A 15,943-nucleotide genomic window follows, 5' to 3' on the forward strand; every position below is an offset into this window, starting at 1 on the left:
TTCTTTTGGCAAAGTTTGAGAAGTGCTGTTGTTGTTGTTTTTTTTTTATTTAAATTCTAGTTACTTAGCATACGGTGCAATACTAGTTTCTGGAGCAGAATTCAGTGATCCGTCACCTGCACACCACACTCAGTGCTCAGCACTACTCATGCCCTCCCTAACCGCCATCTCCCATCCCATCCCTCCCCCAGCTCCCTCCACCCACCCTGTCTGTTCTCTATCCTTCGGAGCCTTTCATGGTTTTCATGGTTTCCTTCTCTTTTTTGCCTTCCCCTATGTTTCACCTGTTTTATTTCTTACATTCCGTATATGAGTGAGATCATCTAGTATTTGTCTTTCTCTGACTGACGTATTTCACTTAGCAAAATACCCTCTAGTTCTATCTATGTCATTGCAAATGGAAAGATTTCATTTTTTCTGATGGCTACATAATATTCCATTCTATATGCATATACCACATCTTCTTTATCCATTTGAAGGTCTCTTTGAAAAAAAAATATTGCCCTGAGAGCTACAAGAGATATTTTTTTTTTCCCAAAAGAGGCATAGAAACCCTCTTGTTCTCTGGCCATTCCCTGAGCTGAGAACTTAAGGCCACCTCTCATCATTTCCTCGCTGTCAACACCCTAGTGTGCTCAGCAGTATCTCCTCGCTTCCCTCATAGCGTGGTGTCTGGAGGGTCCCTTTGTCCCTGAAAGACATGCTTTGAATATGCCCTTCATCACAAACGGTTAGAGGTGATTATTTTATTAGTGCCTATATTCGTGGACTACCTATATCCTGCTTTTTAAAAAAGATTATTCGTTTGAGGTGGGGAGGGGCAGAGGCAGAGGGAGACGGAGAATCTCTAGCAGGATCCCTGCTGAGCAGAGCCTGACATGGAGTTTGATCCCATGACCCCGAGATCATGACCTGAGCCGAAACCAAGAGTTGATGCCCAACCAACTGTATCCTGCTTTATAATGGCCACAGGTTATCACTGACATCAAACCTAACCTGACCTGGTAACTAATCCCAGATTCCTATTTTTAAGGTTCTGCATTTCTGGAAATACTGCTGGTACCTGGGAAAGTCAGAAGAGGGTCATTGGTCAGAAAAACTGAAGTCATTTTAGATATTTTGGGTAGAAAGAGATTTATTGTGGGGAATTCTACAGTTACACAAACACTGAAAAATTTGGAAATTCCGGGGAGGAAGGTGACTTTCGGAGATCTAGGAGTTTAGGAAGAGCAGGGGGCTGTATCAGGGACCGCAGGTGACTGCAGCCCTGAAGTAGCTAGCAGCTTCCCAGTGCCCTCAGCCACCTGCAGCTCCTACGGAGAATCTCGGGCTGACTCTGGACACAAATGGGAAACTACTACCACCGCCAACCACGATGGCCCCCTGCAGCTGCCATGGGAGGGAACGGCTGTTCCTTCCTTCTGCCTTCTGAATCTTGCTCAAGTGTCTCTCACTGTCAGAGTGTACACTTAAGGGACCCTGGAAGCCTTGCTACTAGCTTTCTCTCCCAGAACACAGAAGAGAATGCAGAGGGAAGAGGGATTACGCTGAATTAATGGCAATCTGGCACTAAGTGCTTGTCTTCATTTTTAAATATTTTCTGCTTATCTGTATTTCCTGCTTATCTTTTCTCTATTAGATTTCAGTGTAATTCCACTGTGGTCAGAGACCAGACCCTATACACTTGCAATCCTTAACAATTTTTTAAAGACTTGCTTTGTGGGCCAGGATAGGATTAGTTTTTGTAAATGATCCATGTGCTTTAAAAAAAAAAATGCTGTACTGTTATTAGGTGTAGTGTTCTCTCCACACACATTAGTCAAGATTATCATTTGCTTTGTTCGTATAATCTATGTGCTTACTGACATCTTCTCTACTTGTATCAATTACTGAGTTTTACGTAAAAAAACTATAATTTTACATTATAACTGGAGATTATCCACCTCTCTTTGAAGTACTGTGAATTTCTGTTTTACCTATTTTGAGGTCATGTTATTAGATGCATAAAAATTTAGAATTTAGGGACGCCTGGGTGGCTCAGCGGTTGAGCGTTTGCCTTTAGTTCAGGGCCTGATCCCAAGATCCGGGATCGAGTCCCACATTGGGCTCCTGTGGGGAGCCTACTTCTCCCTCTGCCTGTGTCTCTGCTTCCCTCTCTCTGTGTTTCTCATGAATAAATGAATAAATCTTTTTTAAAAATTTATAATTTATACCTTCCTCGTGAAATAAGCCTGTTTTTATTATGAAGGGACTTCCTTCTCTCTGGTAATGCTTTTTCTTTAAAGTTTACTTCCTTCTGATATCACTGTAGCTATTCCTTCTTTCTTTCGCTTGATGTTTACATGGTATTTGCTTTCTCATCATTTATTTTCAGTCTTCTACATCTTTATGATTTATATATGTTTCCTGTACATATCACGGAGTTGAGTTTCATTGATTTTATCAGTCTGACCATCCTTGCCTTTCAGGTGGAACTTTTAGCCAACTTCTATCTAATACAAATACTGGGGACTAAATCACCACCTTATTACGAGTTCTAGTTATCCTGACTGTTCCATGTTTCTTTTTCTATCCAATATTGCTTTCTATTGAATTGTTTGAATCTTTCCTGTTATTCTATGGTTTCCCTTCTGTTAGTCTGTAACATATGTAGAATGTCGGTTAGCTTATCAAAGATTCAGTCATGGTACTAGATTGGAAGGAAAGACTTTGCAAGGCTGGGCACTGTCCCAGAATGCCACCTGCCCAGCATTGAGATAGGATGCTGTTCCTAGTGGTGGCAGCTTCCTAGTCGGAGCAGAGGCAGAAGTCCCTTTGACAGCCAGGACTCTACCAGCATTGGGGACTTTTTTCTAAAACAGTGATTCCCGAGGAATTTTTGTGAGATTTTTAACAAGTCCTCTCTGCTTACATTACCCAGAGTGGATTCTGTTGTCTGTGATTAAGAACTCTGATCAACATAGGCATCAATCCTTCATTTATGCTTTTGACCATCCTAAGTACTCTTTGTCAGAGTACTCTACAAAGTAATTTTATATGATCATATAACTGATAAGTAATTAATATCCAGAATATATAAATAACTCTTACCATTCAACAAAAAACAAACAATACTATTTTTAATTGGGTATAGAACTTCAATAGATGTTTCTCCAAAGATATATGAATGACTCATAAGCACATAGAAAAATGCCAACATCACTGTACACCAATTATGACACCTATCAGATGACTGTTACTAAAAAACAAAAACAAAAAAAAACATAAAAACTAACAAGTGATGGTGAGAATGTGGAAAAATTGGAATGCCCATGCACTGTCAGTGGGAATGGAAGTTGGTGCAGCTGCTACAGATAACACTATAGGGGTTTCAGAACTACCATATGATCTGAGTCCCACCACTGGGTATTTATGCCAAATAATCGAAAGCAGGGACTGGAGTGGAAGCTCCACACCCACGTTCACAGCAACCGACACCTGGGAACCGCCCAGGCATCCATCGATAGATGAGGGGATAAACATGGGCCATCCACACACCAGACCGGTCACTCAGCCTGAACAAGGAGGGACGCGCTGACGCCTGCCACAACGTGGGTGGGCCTGGGGGACGCGTGATGCTGAGTGACACAGGCCAGATACCAGAGGACACATCCTGTATGATTCCACCCACACGAGGTCCCTAGAGTCTCCGGATTCACAGGGACAGAGAGTGGTTGGTGGTCACAGGGCTGGGGGAGGGATGGGCTCAGTGTCTCTTGGGGACAGAGAGTAGACGGTGGTCACAGGACCAACTTAGAGACAGTGAAGATGTTAAATGTTATACTATATATATTTTGCCACATTTTTAAAGAATTAATTTACCTGGAGTGAATTAAGACTGTGACCACTGGCTCTGTTTCCATCACTTGTATTTTGGTTATACCTCCATCAAGCTGTGAAATCCTTTTAAAAATAAAGAATTTTCAAGCATTATTATGTGAAAAAGAGGCCAGACAAAAAGATCGCATCCAGTTGGATTTCATCTATGTGCCACTCAAGAGCAGATAAGCTCATGCGGGGTGCCGGAAGCAGAGCGGGGCTGGCCAGCAGTGTGCTGTGTGCGGGTCTTCAGGAGGGGCTCGCGGGAGCGTGCCTGATTGCCACCAGGGTGGAGTGTTGGTCCTACACGTGTACGCTCATCAACACTCACGAAATTATGCTTGCTGAAAATCTTGGAATTTCAGAAATATGTTTTTTCTCTCTATTTAAGAAATATAGGTAATCTAAATGGAGAAGTAGACAAATCCATACCTGTTATTGGAAATCGTAGCCCACTCCCCTTGGGAAACAATAATACAAGGGAAAAGATCAGTCATTCTACAGGAGATTTGAATCCCATGATAAAACACACTAGTTCGCAGAAACAACTCCGTTGGGACACCCCCTTTCCAGGGGTAGATAGAACATCCAGGAGAATACACGGCGTGCCGGTCCACAAAGCCAATGTCAACAAGCTGGGAACCGTCGGCACCGTGCACAGTGTGTTCTCCAGAAGGTAACTAGGAAACACCACGTCTTTGGAAATCAAGAAATGGGCTCAGCCCCGGTTGCCTGGGGGTGGGGGCAGCTCCTCCCACCCCTCTGCCTTGCCTTGGGGCCCCATCAGTCTGTGGTCACCTGCCCGCTAGACTTGGACTCTGCCCTGGTCCCATCTTCCTGTGATCCCTGTGCCCTCATCCTTCCATGGCATGCCTTCCAGTCTAACTGCACAGGACTGCCTACAGTGACCTCCCTCCCTCCCTGTAGGGGGGTCTTGGCATCCCCCAGGTCCTTTTGCAGCCACTCACCTCCTCAGGTCTCTCCTTGAGCTGCGATGGGCTCCCTCTTGCTGGGGACAACCCTGCCCACCTCACAGGGCTACTGGAAGAGTGAAATGATGTGGGCAAGTATGTTTTATGAAATTCAGAGATCAGCTCACATATGAGTCATTGTTCTTAGACCCTGGAAAGGGCACGATAAGGAGGTGATGTGACCTCAGTGTCTCAAGGTTTGCACCCAAGTTGGAAAAGCAGCCGGGACCGACCTAAAATCAATTCAATGGAAGGACAGACAGAGTCACCAGCAAATGACAGCTTCACACATCCCCCTCACCTTCCTGCATCCACGTCCTCTGGTCCCATTGGCTGGGACCCCAGCACCCACTTGGGCCCAGCTGTGCCCAGGTGGCAGGGCTGGTCCTCCTGGTGGGAGGTGGGGGCTGGCAGCTAGGGGCCCCTGGCCACAGTGCAATGACCTGGCCTCGCATCAACCTGGCTGCTGACCCCAGCACCGCACTGCATACACACTGCAGACCAGGAAGCACGTGGCAGACACATGGCACGGCAGGAGTGTCTGGGAGGGCTTCCAGGAAGACAGGAGCTGACACTTCCTTACCAGCCCAGTGACAGTCTTGGAGTGAGGCCCAGGGTAGAGGGTCAGCAGCAGGCACAGCAAAGGGGCTGCTGCATCAGGAAGCTTGGAGGCTGGACCCCCTCTGGGCCTAGAGGGAAGCAGGCAGGGTGAAGTGGGGCCACGGCTTTGGGGTGCTGTGTGCCTGGGGCCTGCAAGCTCTCCAGCTGGGACTGAGTCCAGCTCCCACATGACCACGGTGATGGGAGACAAGGCAGCGCTGCCACTTATATCTGCCCCGAGGGCGAGGGCACTGTGACCCCACAGGGAAAGGCATTTCTAGGGACAGAGAGGCCCGTCGTCCCCCAGAATCCCCAAGACTCGAGCAGAAGTCAGGGTCCCAAAAGCAGACAAGAGGGGCTCCTGATGGTCTCCTGCTGTAGATTGAATTCCCTCCCAAAATTCATGGGACAAGGCTCCCAGGCCTGCGTGACCGTATTTGGAAGGGGGGCTTCAGAGGTGATTCCAGTTAAATGACGTCACGAGGGTGGGGGCCCAGTCCCAGGGGACCCCGGTCCTACAGTGGGAAGGCCCAGATCCCCTGCACCTTGTGCCTCAGCCTCAGGACTGGCTACTGTGTGTACCCCATCTATGGGGCTGTGTCACCTGCTGCCTCCCATGGGGCCCACGTCCTGGGCACACGTCCCTGCTTCTGCCCCACTCCTGCCCCTCGCAGACCACGGAGCCCAGGAAACACTGCTGCACGGAGCAAAATGCCTGTGGCCCGCTTCCAGAGATGCTGTGGTGACCCAGGGGAGAGACGTGAGGCACAGATGGGGCCGGCATCCACGCTGCGCTGCTCGGACCCCAGGCCCCACCGGCACCTCACAGCCTGCACACACCTCAGCCCCCGACTCTGTTCTTGCTCCACCCCCACCTTCTGGGGGCAGCAGTGAGCACAGATGCCCCAGCAGCCCACAGATCCCTCCCTGACACAGGGAAAGGCAGAGATGCCAGCCCAGCAAAGCCCGGGGCCTGTGAGGGACCCAGAGTCTGCCCAGGAGGCTGCTGCACAGGGTCCAGCCAAGGGTCCTGGACTAGCTCTGCTGACCTCCTCCTGTGTGTCCAGGTAGCCCCCCTGTCCCCTCAGGGGTGCCAGACCGCTGGGCACTGTCCATGGAACAGGCCCAAGAAGGGCGCACCTCCAGGACCCCAATGCCATCCTGCCTGGGTACCTTCCCCAACTGTCCCTGTGACCCTGTAGGCCAGAGCCACCACCACCACCATCTCTCACGAACAGGCAAGGCCACGAGAGGGAGGGGCCCTGCCGCCCCTGTGTGCAGAGGCAGGACTGGAAGCGAGTGGGGAATCCCTGACCCCAACCGTCCTGCCTACACCATCACACGGAGCTTCGGTGAAGCTGGGAGCCAGTGGTGTGCCCCGCGGTGTCAGGAGCCCCCGGGAGCTCAGAGCCTCCCCCACGGAGGGATTGCATGCCACGGGCAGCCTGGTCTCTCCTCGCTTCTAATCCGCTCAGAGGGACTTGGAAGCTCAGCTCGGCTCACCCCCAGCCGCTTCCCGTCCTTACCAGTGGCTGGTTTTCTCCTCATTTACAACCAAGTGGGGCTCAGGCGGCCTCATCTCAGCCTGTGGCCCAGTTGCGGGGCACCTTGGGCGGTGGGGGTTCAGCCACCTGTCTTGCTCCTGCAGCGGTGCTGCTCTGTCCTGAGTCCCTGGACCAGGCTCCTGATGGGGTGCCTCTTGCCCTGGAGGCCAAGGAGGCTGAGCCACTGGAGGCAGTTTCTGCATGTGAACTCTGGCTCATGCTGCCTCCAATCTTGGGGGGACCGCGGCTGCAGGGAGCCATGGGCGTCTGGGGGACCCCAGCAGAAGTGGGGGGATGGCTCTTCTGGCTGGGCCTTGCCTGTCCACTGGACCTCAGGAGGGGGAGCAGGGGCATCTCTGGAGCTCTGCCCCTCCCTCTGCCTGCCTCAGTGTCCCTCCAGGCACCAGGGCCTGGGGACCCACTCTGAAGGACCACAAGGTTCCTGCCCTCATCCTGTGTGCTCCCCCCACTCAGTCCGCCTACCTGGCCCCACCTGCACACACCTCTTGCTGGTGGGAGCTCGCCCACCTGCTCACGGAGCTGCTGGGCAGATTGCAGGACACATTTGAATTTCAGATAAACAATGAATATTTTTTTCCACATACGTATGCCCTAAATATTACATAGGACACGCTTATACTAAAAAAAAATTATTCATTCCTTATCTGAAATTCAAATTTAACTGTGCAGTCCGTGTTTCTAGTCCCTAAATCCAGCTACCTTGCTTACGACACCAATGCTGGTAAAGAGCAAACTTGCCCCACATGCCACCCTCTCTGCCCACAGCCTCCTCGGGGACATGGTGAGGCCAGCACTGAGTGTTGAGCCCCTGTCCTAGGGTGGCCACCCCTGCCAGCCTCCACCCCTGCTTCGAGGCCCTGGGTACCATCCTGACACGCATCTGGACAGATCCCAGGGCTCATCCTGGCCCTGCAGAGGCCAAGGCCAGTGTCCTAGCCCAGGATGCATCTACACAATGTAACTGTCCCACCTGACCACCCCGTGGTCAGCCTTCAGACTGTGGCCTCAGTCTCTTCCCTTCCAGCTGGGCAGGTCCATCCCTGTATCCTCCTGGGGCCCATGTAGAGAGAATAGAAGACCTTCTAGAAACAAGCAGAAAGCTCCAACCCAACTTAAAAAGAAGGGACAAGCTCCTTTAAGGACAGGAGGCTTCTGCACCACTGCAGAGGGACGTGGTGGTGGCAAGAGTGGGGGTGACATGGGTCCCAGGGTTGGCCCAGCAAGAGGCACATACGGGTGGGTGTGGCCCCCCGGCACTCTTCTGGGGCATCTGGAAGAGCAGGAAAGGCCGCAGGAGCCTACACCCCTGTATTAGTTGCTGCAAAGCGCTGCATAACAAAGAAGCCCAAACTCTAGTCTGCAGAGTGCACATGCAGGACCACACCAGGCTCTCTGGGGTCAGTGGCCATGGCTACAGGCTGTGGCTTGGGTCGGCATGCTCCCCACGTCCCCTCTGGTGAAGCCCCTCAGAGACAGGCAGGGACCCATATGCCACCACTTGTGCCCACACCTCACTGGCAAAAGCCAGTTACATGGCCATGTGGCATGGGCACCAGCACCAGCAGAAGGCAGTTGCCTAAGGAGAGGGTGTCCTGCTCTGTGACAGAGCGGAGGGAAGGCCTGAGGTCAGGAACCCATCCCCCACACACTGGGCCCAGGCCTCATATGGTGGACTGGCCACAACCTGTCCGAGAGGTTGGGTGCTCTCTGACCCATCTAACCTCAGTTCAGATCAGGGGTCGTGTGAGAAAGGGCAGTGTGGGGAGTGTGAGTGGAGGCAGGCATAATAAGTCACCAGGGTCCAGGGGCTTGTACAACAGATGCTCACTGTCCGCCCAGTCCTGGAGGCCAATGCCTGAGGTCCAGGCCTGGGCAGGCAGGGATCCTCCGGAGGCCTCTCTGCGTGTGTGTGGACGGTCATGCTCTCCCTTGTCCTCATGGGGTCAGCCCTCCATGTGTGTCTCTGTCCTGATCCTTCCTCCTGTAGGGACCGCAGTCACACTGGATTAGGCCCGACCCAGTGACCCCATGTGACCTCATTCACCTCTGTAAAGGCCCAGCTTCAGATACAGTCACATCTGAGGTGCTGGGGTTTGCCTTCAACATATAAATTTGGGGCACACAATCCAGGCCACAGCAGGGAGGTGGTCAGCGACACAACGGGGCTCTGTTTCCATCCCCCAGGCGTGATCAGCTTGTGATCTGGGTATGACTAGACCAAGAGGACCACCCTGAGTGCCCTCGAAGCCAGGTGCTTTGGCAGAGGCTGCAACCCTGTCCAGGGTGGGCACTGGCCCCACTCTGGCCAGCCTCCCTCCTGGAGACATGGGGGTCAGCAGGCACCCCAGGCCAGCCTCCAGACCACCCTTGTCACCTGGACTCTTCGTTCATTCAGAGAGAGCCAAGCAGGGAGAAGAGAAAGGCCAGGTTCGCCCCAGGAGCCAGTGGCTGGAGGAGGAGATGAATCAGTAGGGCAGACACAGAGACCACGTGCTGATGGTCCAGTTGGCAGAGGGAGCAGGGAACCTGAATGGGGTCTGGCTCAGCTCTTCCCCAAGAGGTGCTGCAGACTGAGGACCAGTACAGGAAAGGCCAGGAGACTGGGAGACAGAGACCCCACAACACCCATGTGAGTGGGCAAGTGGCAAAAGGGGAGCCCCAGAGCTGGGGGGCCCAGAGCCACAGAAGCCACGAAGCCACAGGAGCGGGGAAGCTCCAAGCATGGAGAGCCTTGATGGGATCAAGCCTGCTCAGAGGGGCAGCAGGTACGGGGAGAGCACAGTTGGCAATGAGCAGCTCCCTGGGGTCTGCTTTTGAGGTCAGGCTGGAGGGATGATCCAGGAGGTAGGTCTTCAGCCACCCTGCTGAGGCTGCCACACCTGGCCCACCCAGAGCTGAGGAACAGGGAATTCTTGGGGAGAAAGCAGGCCCTGCAGAGGTATCTTTCCTGCACCAGGGTGCCTGCACCACACTCTTCCCCTTTGGGATGGGTCCCTCCCAGGAGCAGCCGCTGGCAGCCCTCTGCCTTGACCAGCTGTGCCCAAGGCACAGAACTCCTGACACTTGGTGTGGCGGCATGGCACAGCGGCACATACCCAAGAAAGTGGTCTCTGGGACTTTACACAGGTCTCCTACTATAAGGGTCACCCAACCATAAAGTGACCAAAAGAATTTTCCAATTTTAACCCACAGTCCTAGCTACCCCATAGGGCTCCTACTACAGGGGTCTGCTCCCCGATAGCACCTGGCCCTCCAGCTGCTCCAGCTTGGAGCTCAAGCCCTCTTCCTGGGCCTTGGGGAGGGCACAGGAGGACTAGGCCATCAGGAGGGGGCGTCTGGTGAACCACAGGTTAGGGATCTCCAGGATGGTGGGATGTGATTGATGGTGAGCACATGTGAATGTGTGTGAGTGTGTGTGATCACAAGTGTGCATGTGTGAGCACGTGGGCATGCATGTGAGTGTGAGCTTGCGGGCATGCATGAGCACCTGTGAATGTGTGTGGATAGGTGTGTGGGCATGTGTGAGTGCATGTGAGCATGAGCTTGTGGGCACCTGTGAAAGTGTGCAGATAGGTGTGCGCACATGTGAGCACATGGTGGAGCGAACAACAGCATCAGCTAACCCAGACGGCCAGCACAGACAGCCAGGAACCGGGTGGGGGTCCAGCCACCCAGGCTGGTGTGGAAGGGGTCCTGAGAGACACACGGACAGAAACCCCTTATTACACACCATTTCCCAGGAAGCACGGACAGAGGTGCTCCCGTGAGCGGGGTGGGGGGGGGGGTGCCAGGCTTGCCCTGCGAGGGAGCGGGCACATTTCAGGAAATACGGACTATCCGCTGAGTTATAGGAAGTTTAATTATTAACATTCACCATAATTACGAGATATTTTTCTTCTGCTCATATCTGAGGAGGGCTCTCTGCCCGCCCTTTGGAGGCCTAGTACCGCTTCTGGGGACGAGAGAATGTCAGATGGACTTCTAATTCTGAAAAACAAATAATAGTAATGATGATCATAATAAAAACAAATTGAAGCCATAAATAACCGGCCGGGTCACCGGGCGCCCGAGGCGGGGCGGGCGCGGCGTGTCCTCTCCAGGACGCGGCCCGGGCCCCTTGGGGCCTGGAGCGCCGTTTGCATCCGGCAGTAAATGTCCAGGCAGCCGTCCCGAGACGCCCGAGATGCCCGGAGTACGAGGCCACAATTCACCTGCGTGCTCAGCTCCTGACCCGGCTGCTGTCATCAGATGCGCAGACCCCGCGGCGCGCTCGGTGCTCCGCGCTCGGTGCTCGGTGCTCGGTGCTCGGTGCTCCGTGCCCCGGGCGCGGTTCCTCTCCGCGCGGGATCGCGGGGCAGGTGCGGCAGGAAACACGCAGCCCGTCCCCCTCCCCTTCCCCTCCCCGCGCAGGTGCAGCCCTCCCCCCCCCCACCGCCCCCCGCAAGTGAAATTGCCCGCGGGGCCTGGCTTCCTCCTTGCTCCTCCTCCTCCGCGGCGGGAGGAGGGGGCGCGGGGCTGGGCTGTCCCCGGAGGAACCGGATTAATGCTCCAAAAATATCCGGCCAGAGCCAAGAGCCGGCTGGGAAACAATGAGCTCCTTCCACCCCTGCCCCCAGCGCCACAGGCTGCCTGCCCGCGCGGTTCCCGCCCCCAGCCCTGGGAAGTCCGCGGAAAGGGGAGGAACCAAACCCCCGCTTTTAAAGAATGTGACCTCCATCTTCTTTCCAGCCAATTAAAAAAATTTTTAATTACGGCTAAAAATATGAGTAAGATTTACCGCCTTAAGCTTTCGGTGCTGCTCTGCTGTTCGGTAGCATTGGGTGCCTTCACATTGTCCTGCAGCCCTGCAGCTTTCAACTCCCTGGTTCTCGTTCAGATGCGGTGGGAACACCCGTCCCTTCCCACCCAGGACCCCTCGTCCGGGCCTGGCCCTCCATCTCCACCTGGAGGGTAAGAGGTCCCTACACCTGCAAGGCTCCCCCACCCCACTTGCTGATGTGCAGACTCCCCACCTGCTGGGCAAATGCTGTGAGACCTTCTGTACCCGGAGACAGGATCCCGGGCTCCAGAACTGAACCCGTCTGTGCCTCTTGGTTCTGGGCTCACCACCTTTCCCCAGGACGGCCCTTGCTGATCAGAGGCGGGCACAGACTCCTGAACTCCTCTCGCTTCACTGTTTCCCTCTCCAGCTCTTTCTCTGGTACCCAAAGAGGGGGAAGGAGCCACAGCCTCAGCGTCTGTGTGTGTGTGGGGGGGAGGGTGCTGGAAAGGGGGCCCCCATCCAGGAGCTGCCATCCTTGGCTGCAGGGGCTTGGTCTCTCCCCCAGCAGGTAGAAGTAACAGGTCATTGCCATTGGGACCCTTGGGCCAACCAGTTTGAGAGCCAGTCACACTTTCTGCATAGCCACAGGCAACCGGCAAATCTCAGCAGGGCACACAGTCTGGGAGGGCACCTGGGGCTGGCTCTGAGGGACCGTGGGGTGACCTCTGTCCCTGCACCTACTCCAAGCCCCTTTGACACCATTCCTTCCACTATCCTGAGCTAAATGGGTGGAGTGGTGCACCCCAAGCAGTGGTGACCAGCCCAGCAGGAAAAAAGTAGAGCTCTCTTGGGTTTGCCCCCAGGATGAGGTGGGGGTGCAGTGACCCAGCTGGGCAGGACTTGGCAGCTCTCAAAGGGTTTTATTTCCGTGATGACAATAAGGTAGTCAGGCTGCCAGACCCGCCCACCCCAACCCTTGTGTATGTGTGGATGGGCTTGGTCAAGGATCTCTTGTGGCAAATGACCTGCCTAACTAAAAATCAGCTAATGTTGGGGCACCTGAGTGGCTTGGTTAAGCATCTGACTCTTGATTTCAGCTCAAGTCATGATCTTGGGATCCTGGGATGGAGCCTGCATCCGGCTCCCTGCTCAGTGAGGAATCTGCTTCTCACTCTCCCTCTGTCCCCACCCACTCATACACACCCGTATGCTCTCTCTCTTTCTCAAATAAATAAATCTTAAAAAATAAAAAAAAAAAGAAAAGCAAAATTGACTAATGTAAGATGCCATATCAAAGCTCAAAAAAAAGTATCTCAATAGATGTGGAAAAATCATGTGACAAAATCCAACATCCTTTTATGACTAAAAAAAAAAACCATTTAACAAACTTGGAATATAAGTGAAGTTCTTCCATCTGATAAAGGGCATTTACAAAAATCCTACAGGTAACATCATCTTTAATAATGGAATACTGGATGCATTCTTTGTAAACAAGAACATTCTTTGGGAAAAGGAAAGGATGTGTGGCCTTGCTGGCTTTATCCAACATTATACTGGAGGTTCTGGGCAGGATAATAAGGCAAGAAAACGAAATAAAGAATCCAGACTGGGGAAAAAAAAAGAAGTGACACTATATTTGCAGATGGCATGAGCTTGAATACAGAGAACCTGTGGACTGTACTAAAATCTGTCAGAACAAGTAAGTCTGGCAAACGTGCAGGATGCAATGCAAACATTATTTTGGTTTCTCTATACCAACAAGAATAACCTAAAAATGAAATTAAGGAAGTAATTACATCTATAATAGCATCAAGAAGAATAAAAACTTAGGAATAAATTAACAAAAGAAGTGTCCAGTCCATCTTCTGGAAGCTGCAAAACATTGCAGACCGTGTGACATGGAGACGGACCATGTTCATGAACAGGAGGCTTGACATCACCACCATGCAGAAAAACTCCTCTTCTGTTCTCTTGTCCTGACGACTCTCAGCCAGGAGATCATGAATCATCGCACTTAGTGGAAGCTGGGAGAAAAGTCCTGGCAGGACACATATGCCCAGTTAATCACATACCACAGCGGTCTTCTCTGGGTCATGGGAACAAAGGTGATTTTTTTTTTTTTTTTTTGCTTCTTGTTTATATTTTTCAAATGTCTTAAATGAACATGCATTCCTCTGGTAATTGAGAGACACACAAGTATCCTTTTCTCAACAGAGACTTTTCAGACCCATCTGTCCACCCTCCCACTAAACCTTGGCAGGTTGGCTCCTCCTGCTGACCGCTATCCTGGGTCCTCTGTCTTCTTCACAGCCCATCACAGGCCATGCCATCCCCGCTGGTCTCCCGGCCTGGCCCTATGGCCTGTCTTGTTCTTAGGGCACCTGCCTCCTTGGGGGCTTGCTTGTCCCCAGGCCCCACTTACCTCTGTGTGTGTGGCCCGATGACACAAAGCCCCAGAGAGCAGGCCACCTGACACCGAGGCTGGGGGACATGCTGCTCTGTGACACGGGGGGCCAGGGCTTAGCATCCCCAGCCCCCACTCCCTTATACACCATGGGCATAATTGCAGGGCTGGGAGGCGTCAGTGGGGCCATGCGTGAGGAGCACGTGGCCCTGGCATGTGGCAGGCAGTTCATCTGTGGTGGCTGTTCTGAGCATCTGATGCCTGAAAGGTCCTCCCAGGGCTTCTCGGCCATCCCTGCCCAGGGCGCAGTCGCCACCAACACCAGTGCCCAGTGGGGATTCACAGCTCCCTTCCCACCCTGGCCCCCTGCTCCCTCGGTGGCATATCAAAGAGCCACCAGGAAAGGATCCTCCAGTCTCTGACCTGACCCTTTCCCGGCTCCCCTCTGGCTTGGGCCTTGCTGACATCCCAGACCAGCCCTCGGTCACCGGCTCCCAGCTCTGCCCCTCCAGTCTTCACCTGCAGCTCCAGCGCAGTCCCCTTGTAGGCCTGTCCTGTGCCCCTCCACAGCTCCCACTGCCCCAAGAAGCAGGACCAAGGCTATCCTAGAACCAGCCTCCTGACCACCAGGCTCCCCATTTGCTCCCTGTCTGCAAGGTGAGCTCCAGAGGCCTCTCTCTGCCCCGTCCCCCACCCCCTCAGTAACTAATATCGCTCATTCTGCAGACAGGAACCCAGCCTCCTCCAGCAGGTGCCTCCCTGGGCCTCTCTCCCAGTGCTTACCTCTGGGGCGCTGACTCACCACCTACCACATGGGGCTTTCCTTTCTCCTCTTGTCGTTATTATAAACCATTTGCCACAGATAAACAGTTTCAAGCCGCTCAGCGTGTGCTGTAACACACCGGCAGATATGGCTATGGCTCCACCTCCTCCCCCAGAGGCCCATCCTCCCCAGCTTCCCAGCAGCGTGCCACCTGAGGACCTGCAGGGGACGGGGGCAGACAGCACTGGACAGCAGTGCCTCTGCGTGGGGGAGGGGACACACTGTGGTGTTAGCGGCACAGCCGGCAGGCCAGGACTGGTGGGTCCTGGGGTCAGGGATGTGGGCACCGAGGGTTACTGGCAGGATGAGGGTCTTGGTGGGCCCAGTAGGAAGCCATCAGGCAGGGTGCAAGCGAGGTGCTGGGCACAGGAGGTCCTGGCCATTGTCCCTTTCTTGGTAGAGCTCGGGGATGGATGGCCCTGCCTAGCTCCAGATGGCGGGGGAGAGAGGAGGACCCGGAGTGGCCCTCAGGGCTGAGGTACAAGAGATCCTTCACTCACACAGTGATCGGCCCTGGGTGGACAAGAGAGGGAGTACATAGGACCCCTGTAGGTGGGCAGAGCCCATCATGTCTAGGACAGCACCACTCCATTTGAGTGGCATTTGTGGGCCAGAGTGGCTATCATCCAAGATAAGTCACTGTGGGATGGGGTGGGGGGCAGGAAGGGGAAGGGAGGGCAGTGGAGGGACCAGGGGGCTGGCAGGAGGACCCTGGGCCACCCTCCTCTGAGATGTGAAGAAGGAGGAGGGGGCAGAGGAGGGGCAGAGGCCAAAGCTCCCCCTTCCACCCACGGGTCAGGGCAGGGGGTGACATCAGAGACTCTGACCAGAGCCACCCTGGTCCAGCTATCAGGCCACAGTCGACCCCAAGGTGAGGTCGAGGGACAGGTGGACCCGGCCGGATAAGGGCCAAGTGGCCTAGTGTACCCCTGAGGGAACCAGGGGTCTGTGCACAGGAAG

The sequence above is a fragment of the Canis lupus genome, chromosome 18 (genome assembly GCF_003254725.2).
Source record: "Canis lupus dingo isolate Sandy chromosome 18, ASM325472v2, whole genome shotgun sequence".
NCBI lineage: Eukaryota > Metazoa > Chordata > Mammalia > Carnivora > Canidae > Canis > Canis lupus.